At 41.7% G+C, this 12,684-nt stretch overlaps 1 protein-coding gene across 1 annotated transcript in view; it reads right to left on the bottom strand.

The window, feature by feature from the left end:
- The window catches only part of LOC121271161 (voltage-dependent P/Q-type calcium channel subunit alpha-1A-like), a 760,453-nt gene that overhangs the window by 571,537 nt on the left and 176,232 nt on the right, over positions 1-12,684 (bottom strand). The gene's annotated exons all lie outside the window — the stretch shown is intronic.

The following is a 12,684-nucleotide window of genomic DNA, read 5'->3' as shown; positions in this document are numbered from 1 at the left end:
CCTTTCAACGGCCAACTGGAGAACTACCAGACTCTTCATTACCTGATTGGATAATTCTTGACTCAGGTCTAAGGATTTTATAATGTTCAAAATGTCAAAAGTGTTCAAAGAAAATTTTTAAAAATAAGGTTTTCTATTGGTCCAATGATTTTTCACCTTGGTTGCTCACATCAGTGCCCTGAAGATTAGCATTTAATTCCTAGAGGCTCCAGGGCAATCCTGGAGGGTTGGCAATCCTATATATAAGTGGGCATATTTATGTTCAAATCCAGATCAGGATTATTAGCAAACCTGACTCTGGCCTCACAACACCATTCATGAGCACTTTCAAGTAGGTGACTGGATGGGATTAGGAGTTAAAACCTTGCCAAAATATTTCTTCCTCTCCATTTCAGGTGCATTGATGCCAATTGCAGAGTCCAAGCTGATGCCATACTTGAAATAAAACAGCCTGGGATAGTGGGGATAAAAGCTGGTTTACATAGCTTAATACTAAACTGGGAATACCATTAATCACACACATACCAACTTTGAAAATTGGCAGTGTAGTTAAATACTAGAAGGCAAGTCAAAAGTGTACTGAGACATTCGGCTAAGTTTCAACTTGCCACCGAGGTATGCAATTGTGGTTATTGCAATCAAAAGGCATTAATACTTTATTTAAATCATACGAAGAGATAGCCTTTGCTCATATTTGTCAGATCTACCATGGCATTGCACATGATGTGCTGTCTTACAAGGGCTGGAATATTTTACGAATTCAGAATGTATTATTCTTCTGCTAATGCGACCATCACCTCTAATTAGTATTAAATAGAAGGTGAAGTTAATCAGTATTTAATTGCGGGTTGGGAGTTATTGTAAATTTTAAGCTCCAAGTCATTGTTTGTGTTTCATTCTATTTTCCACCAGTAGTGTGTTATAGCTAGAGCATAACAATGCATTCTAAAAGTAAAGTCTCATATACCAGCCATCTGTGTATAAAACATTGGGCAGAATTTTACCGCCCAGGCGGGGACAAGGCCTTAAAATACGGCAAGCCGTTCAAAAGTCCATTGACTTCAGCAGGACCATAAAATCCTGCCCATTGCCTTTAAAACATACTTTGTTTGTCACTCTTCAGGCATTGATCCACAATGAAGTTCAAAGAATTATGAATCAAAACTGAACAATCAACTACATCGATCAATAAAAATATTTTTGAACCACCATTGTCTCTTCACTAAGGTCAGGGTTTACAGATGGAAAGGGGTTTAGAAGCATATTAAGATTAATCTTTACAATGTTTTGTGTATTTATCTATATAATAGCATTTCAGGTAAAAAATTAAACCAAAACCTTGTCTGTCCTCTTAGGTGAATGTAAAAGATCTCATGGAACTATTTCGAAGAGCAGGAGAGTTATCCCGGTGTGCTGGCCTATATATATTCTTCAATCAGCATCGAAAAAAAAAATACAGCTTGTTTGGTCACCATCATATTGCATTTTGTGGGACCTTGTTGTGCGCAGATTGGCTGCCTCATATCCTACTTTATAATAGAGACTGCATTTCAAAAAGTACTTTGTTGGCTATGAAGTGCTTTGAGGAATCCTGAGGCTATGAAAGCTGCTATATAAATGCAAGTCTTTCTTTATTGTGTTTCAAATATATAAGTTTTCTAACAGAGGCCTGTGCCTATGTTATAAGCCTCAATCTGAAGTTCATTGGTGTTTCCGATGTCATTACCTGCAGCCTGGAGATTCAGTAGATTGTAGGCTACAGTTCCACCCTTGCTCCGAGTCCAGATTTTGCTTATGATTGACAGCAAAACTAACCATTCACAGAGCCTGCCAGTACCTGCTATATGCACTTACATATATTGGAGGAAAATTCCTGAAGACAAAAACCACTGAAGATCTTTTTCAAACACTTTTTCAAATTCATTCATTGAAAATGTGGACCCCCGTCCCTACTTCCACCATCCATATGAGTGTATGAATTAGGAGGAAGAGTAGGCCACTCACTCCTCAAGCCTGCTCCACCATTCAATAAGACCATGGCTGATCAGAATGTAGCCCCACATTTCTGCCTACCCCCAATATCTTTTACCCCCCTTGTTACTCAAGAACCTATCCAGCTCTGCCTTAAAAATATTCAAAGACTCTGCTTCCACCACCTTTTGAGGAAGAGAGTTCCAAAGACTCTCAGCCCTCAGAGAAAAAAATTCTCTTCATCTCTGTCTTAAATGAGCAACCCCTTATTTTTAAACAGTGACCGTAGTTTTAGATTTTCCCACAAGAGGAAACATCCTCTCCACATCAATCCTGTCAAGACCCCTCAGGATCTTAGTGGTTTCAATTAAGTCCCCTCTAACTCTTCTAAATTCCAGTGGATACAAGCCTAACCTGTCCAGCCTTTCCTCATAAGACAACCGACCCATTCCTGGTATTAGTCTAGTAAACCTTCTCAGAACTGCTTCTAATGCATTTTCATCTTTCTTTAAATAAGGAGATCAGTACTGAACACAATACTCCAGATGTGGTCTTACCATGTCATCATATTTGACTCACTATAAGCAATGATAAAGAATATATGGATTATATGTACCATTCTTATATATGTAAATGCCTGTCAGACTTCCCACAGGCCCAGAATTTCCGATCTCCAGCTGATCATTTCTCAGAAGTACCCCTCAGGATACACCGGGGACCCCTCTGAAGTCCCCGCATACTGACTACATGTAATTGCCCAGGAGGTCTGGCGTCCCGATGGGCAATTTCTGTGGCTTTGGAACCCTCCACAATTCTAAGTCAGAGCTGAAGAATTTGGATGGTTCCAACTCCCTTACCAGAATTGTTACCCAAGAAAAGTTAGAAGGATTAAAACTAATTCTAACTCCTGGGTAACTACACTACTGACCCACCTACTCCCCACTGAACCCCCCTCGGCCATCCCCCCCCCCCCCCCCCCCCCCCACCCCGATCACTGGACTACCCTCCGCACAATCATCTGACTACACCCAACCCAATGACTATCCTCCCCACCACCCTACCTCCTCATCCGCCTGCCACCCTACACCTTCACCCACCCATCTACCACCCTACCTCCTCATCCACTTACCTACCACCCTACCTCCTCACCCACCTTCCACTCTACTCCCTCACCCACCCATCTGCCACCCTCACCTACTTACCTTACACACTTACCTTCTCTCCATAACTTCTCAAAGTGGCTTTGAGATCTATAGAATTACTGGAATACAGCAGCTAGCGCAGTAAAAAGGGACCATGGCTTGGCTTCCCCTGACAATCCTACCCTACGAAGGAAGGACTCTGAACAGAGATGCTCTGCATTTCTTTGTAGGCCTGGTTCAGAAATCCAGGCAAAAAATGCAGAGCGCCAGTGCAATGTACATAAATAGCAGCGGAGCAGCAACCTGATGATGCTTGCCACTCCTCAGAGGGCTTGGCCTAATATAAATTTATTTCACTTCCCTCTCAAAATTGAAGCACGAGAGTTAGAAAGTTTCTTTATTAACCACACTTCTAAAGCTCACTAAGTAACCAAGCACGAAGAAAACTTCGAGCTCTGACTGTTCTCATCCTGCAGTTTCTTCATCTGATTCAATTGAAGCTGTGCTTATTAACAATTAAATTTTGTAGTCTAAAGGGAAAACAGCTCCAACAAGCAGAATATTGACCCATAATTTGTTATCCCAATTGTTACTTTTTTTTCCCTTACCCTACAACTTGAACAAAAAGGTACACTTCAAATTTCTGTAAGTGTGAGCTGATAATGCCGTGCACAATGTCAGCAGGATATCTGGGACCTTGGTGAACAGCAGGACCAACAATCTATCTCCTTAACCAGTAGAACTTAAGAATGAATAAATGGAGGAATGAGGGAGAAGGAAACAAGGTGAAATAGAAACAAATTAGATACAGAAAGAGAAACAAGGGGAAGGTAAAGAAAGATTTGATTAAGAAAGGGAGAGAAAAAAAGACAGAAAGGTAAAGTAATAAAAACAAATGTAAAATTTGAATTTAAAAAACACCCCAGGAACTATTCATTACCTGCATGAATGTGGCTTAGAAATTTCAATTATTCCCTTTCTGGGCAACCAAGGTTGGGGCATTGCAGGATCATAAATCTCATCGGTAAAAGAGTCTTTACCAGTCTTAACTTTCTACAATGAGTTTAATTTGTTTTAACAATATACATTGACAACAATTTTTTTGAACCTTATGGGGATGTTGAAGGTGATTTGTCATTTTCTCAAGGCTCATGGTGGAGCAGCACAAATCGACCAGCAACCAAAGGTGATTTGCAACTCCCAAGGTATCTGTATTTTCTCCTTGCCACAAATCGCTAGGTTACTTACACACTTATAACAGTGTGCACATTAAACTCACTACAAATTTTGGGTCTGTTCTGTGTTCTATAACACTCCCATCTTCAACTTACTATAACAAAAGGCAACAGAAGATTTATTTATATATTTTTACAAATTTTGTTTAGTACATATCAGTAATGTTCCAAATATTAGTGACAGAAATAAAACACTTTTTTTTTTAAAATGCTGTCACAATTATCTGCCAGAGTTTATGCAGTTACGTTGTTACTTATTCTCCAATTCCCAGGAAATAAAACTACATAATGCTTCTTTTATTTGTACTGAACTTATCTATATTCTTATCCCTAAGGTATTGTTTCACCGTACATACAAGGTCAACGTAAGTTACTGTTACTGATCCTCTAATTTCCACCATCCACTTTGAGAGGAGGAGACTCCCTTCAGTATGGCAGATAATGGAAGTTCTACTGTAGCAATAAATAAGAGACTCCAACAAAGTCAGCATACTTCAATATTTTTTCAATAAGTATTTGATTTTAAGCTATCATAGGGTGAAGTATGTTAGTACTAGAAAATGGAACTTAGTTTATGTATTAGGTGTTAGCTCTCTTTACCTCATCAAATTCCCTCAGTTCCAAACTTGGAAGAGGGCCCTCCCTGCAAAGTCATATTTTCCATAGCCTATTGTGGCCTCTGAGTCAGTTTGATCGTAAATTAGAGACAGTTTGTGTCTTGACATTCCACAGACTAGGAATTGAGCTGAAACTGATCAAATATTTTTTGTATTAGGATGCTTGTAGCCATCAGAGCAGGAAGAATTCCTTCCTAGAGCCTGGGCTAGGTTGGAAGCAAATTCCCAGTGTTGAAAGGGTACTGTCGCACCCACTGCATCATCTAGTCTTCCTGGGTCTATTTATGCATGGTTTCAAATGTTCATGGGGTATTTGGGCAATGTTTTCTCTCCATACTGCAGCAATGCTGGAGGTCAACTACAGCTGGCTATAGCTGACCTGGTTGAGATTTCAAGGACCATATCCAGTAATCTGAAGATTATTGCAGTTGTACAGATGCAAATATACAAAGAGAATGATAGTGAGGGTGCGGAGCAACAATTATGCGATTGTGTTAAATCAGCCACAGTATATTTTTAAAGTGTGAATAGCTCCATCTGAAAAATTCTGTATGAAAGACGCTTCCAACTGATAACTTTATTTATTTTAAAAGTAGTCACTGACCATAATAAAAAGATAGAATTTGATTTTTAAAATTCACAGGAAATCTAAGTAAATGTAAATTGCAAAGAATAAAGAACATCATTTAAATAGACCAAATTCTGTGTACACTACAGAATAAGGAGTATATTCCCTTCAATTTTAATATCTGAGGCCAGTACAGAATAAAGCACATATTAGTCTTTTAACTCCTGATACCCTGGGTGTCCATACAATACAAATAAAAGAGTATATTATTCATTTCATCTTAACAACACTTTCTGTTTGGAAAATAAAGTATTAATTTAGCATCTTACATGTCTTTAGGTTGTGAAATGCTTCATAATTAATTAGTTTTGAAACAAAGTCATGTTTATGTAGAAAAAAACATGACAATCAATTTGATCACAGAAAAGTCCCACAAGCATGTGAAATAAATGTTAATCAAGACTAGGAGGAAACTTTTGCTGTTCTTCAGTTTATGCTATGGTATTTTTTATATCCTTAGGTAGATATGGCTCTAGTTTACGTCTCATCTGAAAGATGGCATCTCCAATAGTGCAACACTCCCTACATTACGCATTAGCTGAGATTATGTCCCTCTAGCAAGGCTTGATCCACAACTTTCTGATTCAGAGGCAGGAGTGCTAATGTCACAGACTCTATACATTACAGAAGATTCTATCAATCCAAATCTCAGCTGACAACAGTGTGGGATAAAATACATCAAACTTCGAGAAATGTTGAATTATTATTTGAGACTAGAATCTTCAAAGGGAAGTGTTTATCATTAACAATTATTTTTAGTAAGACACAACAACTGAGTCACAAGAATGTATTTTATTGCATTGTTACATAGCATCATATTACCATTTTTGTAAAAGCATGCTGGTTTTGAAATAACTGAAAAAGATAGAAACAGTAAATCAAACGGAGTTTTTTTTGATGAAAGGAATGATTGAGGAAGAGTATGGTGCTGTGTTTTTTTGAATTTTGAGATCAGCTAAATGAACTACAATAGCCCGTTTCAGTCTTCTGCATTCTAGTGTTCCTTTGAGATGCTTCCGTCAAACTGTCCTGGTTCCTCACTTTTCTGTCACCTAATCAGGCATCATCCAAAAGCAAGGGGTCAACTTGCAGATGTATGTTGGCAACAACTAGCTCTGCCTCTCCACTGCTTCTCTCAGTCAGACACTGGTCCTACCCATGGTGGGTGTCATGGCGGATGGGTCAGAAAAGTTAGGCAGTCGTCCAATTATCAGCTTCCCACCAGCATAAAAATCGATCGCAATTATTCACTCCCGGCTTTAATAGTGGGTTGGGTAGGCGTGGTGCAATGACTGGAACTGCATTTACATGCATATAAATATCATGAATACTCATTAAAAGGCCAGCTGACCAGAATCACGTCCCCACTCCAGATCAAAAGGCCACACTGGCAGCTAAATAGATCAGTGTGATTCACAACCAGATATAAGTGACGTGCACTTGGCAAACTGCACTTCATTCCTGATTTCAAGGTATGTTTGCCTACCTTTCTATGTGCTGTGCTCGCAACTGTTCCAACTCCATGCAGAGCTGCACAGGCAAGACCAGCAGGAGCTCAATGGAGGTTCAGAGACCAGGCTCTCTATTCCAGACCAGCAGTCTGGCAGAGGGGGATGGGGGAAGAGGGAAAGAAGGGGCTGGAGAGCAAAAGCTTGACTGGGGGGAGTGTGAGACAAGAGAGGTAAGCGAAGGAGCTGGAGGGCATAGGCTTGACTGGGGTAATGGAGGGGAGACTGAGGAAGGGTGCACAGAAACATGACTGGGGGTTAGGGATGGGGGGGATTATTCGGGGACCAAAAGCACAGACAGTCTTGGGCAAGAGCACAAGAGGTTGTCGTGGCCAATATACATGGACAGTCCTGGGGAAGATTGATTTCATGGGCCTCAATTTTGCTCCATAACATCACATCAACCCTCTCTCTTACCTCATCAAAAAAACAATCAAGTTAATTTAAACATAATTTGCCTTTAACAAATCCATGCTGGCTTTCCTTAATTAATCCATATTTGCCAAAGTGACTGTTAATTTTGTTCTCAATTATCATTTCTAAAAGCTTTTCCACAACTGAGGTTCAATTGACTGGCACGTAATTGATGGGTTATCCTTACACCTTCTTTAAACAAGGGTGTAACATTTACAAATCTCCAGTTCTCTGGAACCACCCCTGTATCTAAGAAGGATTAGACTAGTGCATCTGCAATTTCCACCCTTACTTCCCAAAGTATCCTCAGCTGTGCCCCATCTGGTCTCAGTGACATATTAACTTTAAATACAGCCAGCCTTTCTCGTTACCTCCATTTCACTAGTTTTTAGCCCATCCAGTATCTCAACTATTTCCTCCTTCACTATGACTTTGGTGGCATCTTCTTCCTTGGTCATGTCAGGTGTAAAGTGCTCATTTAGCACCTTGGGTATGTGCTGTGCTTCCACGCATACGGGGTCTTCCCAAACTCCAAATTATCTTTCAAATTTGAGGAATTGGTGTGCCTTTGCCCTGCTCCTGTGAAAAGATGCAGAGCAAAGGTGCAACAATTCCTTAAATTTAATACAGGAAATTTGGATAGCAGAGTGCCTTGGATCACTTTTTGCACTTCCCAGTAGCTGCTTTTACGACCAATATAACTGGAAGTTGGTTGTCCAGAGCATGCCATGTGATGCAAAACACCAGAGAAAAGAAAACAATAATTCATATTCTTCAGCAAAAAGTGTGTTTCACCAGCAGCAGCCATCGAAAAATCAGCAACAAAGAATTAGGATTCACTTTAACAGCTCTCAGACACTCTTCCTGACAATCTCTCATGATTGTTAACGGATCAGCAACCATTTATTGAAAAATAACCCACAGGGTTGAAACCAAAACCAGTGATTTATTCTGAATTGTATCATGGTTTAATGGAATTCATTACTTCAGTATTTGGTCCCAAGAGAACTAAACCTTTGCCCACCTGTGAGTATACAGATCCTATTACTGTATGATCACTTTACCCATTTACTGCTGTCTACTCCAGCAGGTACCATTCATGTTGGGATAATGTTAATTATTGATTTTCAAACTGGGGTCCTTAGGCATTGTGGGGGCAGGGGGAGGAATGCAAATTCATCATATTCTCTTGCTATTTCTATACTTACTCACTTTTATGTCTTGGGTAAATGAATTCGTTGGCCAACCGGACTCTAACTGCATGTCTTCCTACATACTCATCAATTGCTGCTTGCAATCAATAACGGGGAGACACTGATATAAAAATAAACAATGATGGTTCATTGAGACATAGGGCAGAGCACCAGGTCATATGTGTTCACTCAGAAACCTCCAGAACTAGACTACAGTTCCCAGTTGCCCGTGCTGTACAGTGATTTGTCAATGCTGTCACATGATCAGTACATTTGCATTCTCTTAAAGGTACCTCACTTTACCACATTCCTCCCCCTTTACTTAAAAGTACAGCCAACAAACTTAAAAAACAGTAACTATTTACACAATAACTATTTACAGGTCAAATCTCTCAGGAGGCCTTCTTTGGCAGGTTGAGCGTCGCAGCCCAACAACGTTGGCTGGTGTCTCCGAGACCTCCTTTTCAGGGGCCAGCTGCCCACTAGATCCCTCAGTGAGCTATGCCAGGTTGGACTCTCCAACTCCCTCGGGCCCCACCAATAATTCCGAGTTGTGTGACCTTCCCTCTACCTGCGAAGCTGACTCACAAATAGGTGACAACTGCATTTTGCCTTGTGGGAGATGATCCACGCATCATCGACTTACTTGGCTGTTTACCAATATACTGTAAGAGAGGGGTCTAGTTACAGCACTAGACCCCAACAACCAATTTGGCCCATTGCAAAAGTTCTTCGCGAGGACCACATCTCCTACTGTGAAAGTTCTTTCATGCCCATGTCCATCATGCCTGGTCTTCTGCGCCTCTTGGCTTTTCTACACCCTCCCCTCTAAGTTCAGCTGGATCAGAGTCAGGTCGGTGCGGAGATGTCCCTTCATGAGGAGTTCTGACAGGACAATGCCAGTCGTTGCCTGTGGCGTGGTCCAGTATGAGAATAAGGACTGGGACAATCTTGTACTGATGGAATGCCCTTCCACCTTTTTCATCCTGGCTTTAAACATTTGCACAGCCCGCTCAGCCATGCCATTGGACGCTGGATGGGAGGGGGAGGTTCTGATATGGGTAATGCCATTCAGGGTTATGAATTTGTTGAATTCTGCACTGGTAAATGCAGTCCTGTTGTCGGAAACAAGGCAACCCATATATGGTAAAGCTCCGCCACAACCAATCTATAGTAGCAGCCGACGTGGGTGATTGGACTTCATAAATGTCCATCCACTTGGAGTGGGAGTCAATCAGCAAAAGGAACATTGTACCCAAGAAGGGTCCCACATAATCGATGTGGAGGTGCACACATGGCTGACCCGGCCATTCCCATGGGTGCAATGGAGCTGAGGGAGGTGGGGGGGAGCTTTTGCACTTGCTGGCATTGAGGACAGCCCTTGACCAGAGTTTCAATGTTTGCACCCATACCACACATAGCTAAGAGCAATCATCTTCATTCTGTTAATGCCCAGGTGGGCACTATGTAGTTCGGCTAATAACGGCCTTCAGCCCCTCGGGAGCACAACGACCCTCGCTCCCAATAGCAATATACAGTCCTGACAGGATTGTTCATACCTGCGATCATAATAGGGTTTCATCTCCTCGGAGTCAGATCCACCAGACTTTCTCACGGACGTTGACAGTAGTGGGTCCCAGCTTGCCCACTTCCAAATTTGTCTGGTTTGAACAGGGGAGGAGTCCAGAAAATTTAGTGCTAAGACAAATTCCTGGGGAATTGAGGGTTCCCCATTGTTGGCTGGCAGGGAAAGGCGGTTTAGTGCGTTGGCATGTGTGCTTTGAGTACCTGATCGATCAACAAAAGTGTATTCATACGCAACTAATATGAGTGCCCATCTCTGTATGCGAGCTGATGGGATGCGGGGTATCGATTTGTCTTCCCCAAATAATCCCAGCAGGGACTCATGATTAGAGACGATTTGGAAATGGCGACCATGAAGATATTGGTGAAATTTACGGATTCCGAACACAATTGATAACCCCCTCTTTTTCAATTTGGGAATACTGCCGCTCTGCAACACTTGAGTTTGCGAGATGTATAACCGATGGGTCTCTCTGATCCATCCGCCATCCTATGTGAAAGAACAGCCCCTATGCCATAACGAGACCTGTCACATGTTAAAAGTAATTCCTTTTTGGGGTCAAAGGGGACCAACAGGGGTGACAATCTCAACAGTCGCTTAGCTTTCAGGAAGGTATCCTGGTGCAGGGCTTGCCAACTCCATTTTTGGTTCTTCTTAAGTAGGCCGTACAATGGGGCCAGGACAGTCAAAAGATTGGGAGGAATCAGCCACAGTAGTTTAACATGCTGAAGAAGGCCTTAAGCCTAGTGGTATTTCTCAGGGCAGGCATCTCAAGAATAGCCTGGACCTTCTCTTCCACAGGGTGCAGGCCTTGTGCATCAACCTTGTGGCTCAAGTAAATTACCTCTCTGGCTTGAAACAGGCATTTTTCCTTCTTTAAACATATCCCCACTTGGGCGACTCGTTTGAGGACCTCCTCCAGACTTGCTAAGTGCTCCTCGTCAGTTAGTCCAGAGACCAAAATGTCGTCCAAGTAAACAATAACATGGGTAAACATTGAAGCAGATTTTCCATTGCCCTCTGAAAAATAGCACATGCAGAGGAAACCTCAAAGGGCAATCTTGTATATTGATACAATCTACAAAGCGTATTAATGGTGACAAATTCTCTAGAGTCCTTTTCCAACTCTATCTGGTAGGTATGGCTCATATCTAATTTTGAATATGTGGTGCCTCCTGCCAACTTTGAATATAACCCTTCAATCTTGGGTATTGGGTGTCTATCCAGTCTGGCCACTTTATTTACAGTTAGTTTGTAGTCACTGCACAAACGTACACTTTGGTCTGGCTTTAACAGAGGTACAATGGTGCCGCCCACTCAGCAAACTACACTGGCTGTAGGATGCCCAATTTCTCCATTCTGTTCAACTCGGTTTCTACTTTGCCTCGCAAAGCAAGGAACTGGTCTGGCTCTTATAAACCGGGGGACTGTGTTTGGGTCTAGATGGATTCAGGCCTGTAGCTCTCGAATCCTTCCTAATTTGTCATAAAAAATGGAAGAGTATTTTTGCAATAAGCCTTGTAAGCCTCTTGTAGCAATTTGAAAAATTTCAGCCCATTTCAATTTAATCTTCTCGAGCCAGCAGCAGCCTATTAAGCTGCATCCTCTCTCTCCGGCTACAACTAGTACGGGCACATTTCAGATTGATCTCTAACTTCACCGAGACCTGACATAACCGTTTCAGTCTTATTTCTTCGCCCGTGTATGTTCTCAGCTTTGAGTCCGAAACTTCTAACTTCAAAGGATAGGTTCCTTTACTCACATATTTAAATGTATACCCTCCAATGACGGATATCAACGCTCCCGTATCAACTTCCATCTTAAAGGGCTGTCCATTGATCATAGAAACATAGAAAATAGGAGAAGTAGGCCATTCGGTCCTTCAAACCTGCTCCACCATTCATTATGATCATGGCTGATCATCCAACTCAATTGCCTGCTCCCACTTTCTCCCCACATCCTTTGATTACTTTCACCCCAAGAGCAAAATCTAACTCCTTCTTGAAAATATACAATGTTTTAGCCTCAACTACTTTCTGTGGTAGTGAATTCCACAGGCTCACCACTCTCTGGGTGAAGAAATTTCTCCTCATCTCAGTCCTAAATTGTCTACCCCATATCCTCAGACTGTGACCCCTGGTTCTGGACTCCCCCACCATTGGGAACATCCTTCCTGCATCTATCCTGTCTAGTCCTGTTAGAATTTTATAGGTTTCTATGAGATCCCTTCTCATTCTTCTAAACTCCAGCAAATATAATCCAACTCAATCTCTCCTCACATGTCAGTCCCGCCATCCCAGGAATCAGTCTGGTAAATCTTTGCTGCACTCCCTCTATAGCAAGAACATCCTTCCTCAGATAAGGAGACCAAAACTGCACACAAGATTCCAG

This window comes from Carcharodon carcharias, chromosome 30 (genome assembly GCF_017639515.1).
Source record: "Carcharodon carcharias isolate sCarCar2 chromosome 30, sCarCar2.pri, whole genome shotgun sequence".
NCBI classification, from domain to species: domain Eukaryota; kingdom Metazoa; phylum Chordata; class Chondrichthyes; order Lamniformes; family Lamnidae; genus Carcharodon; species Carcharodon carcharias.
This window is presented reverse-complemented; position numbering and strand designations above follow the sequence as displayed.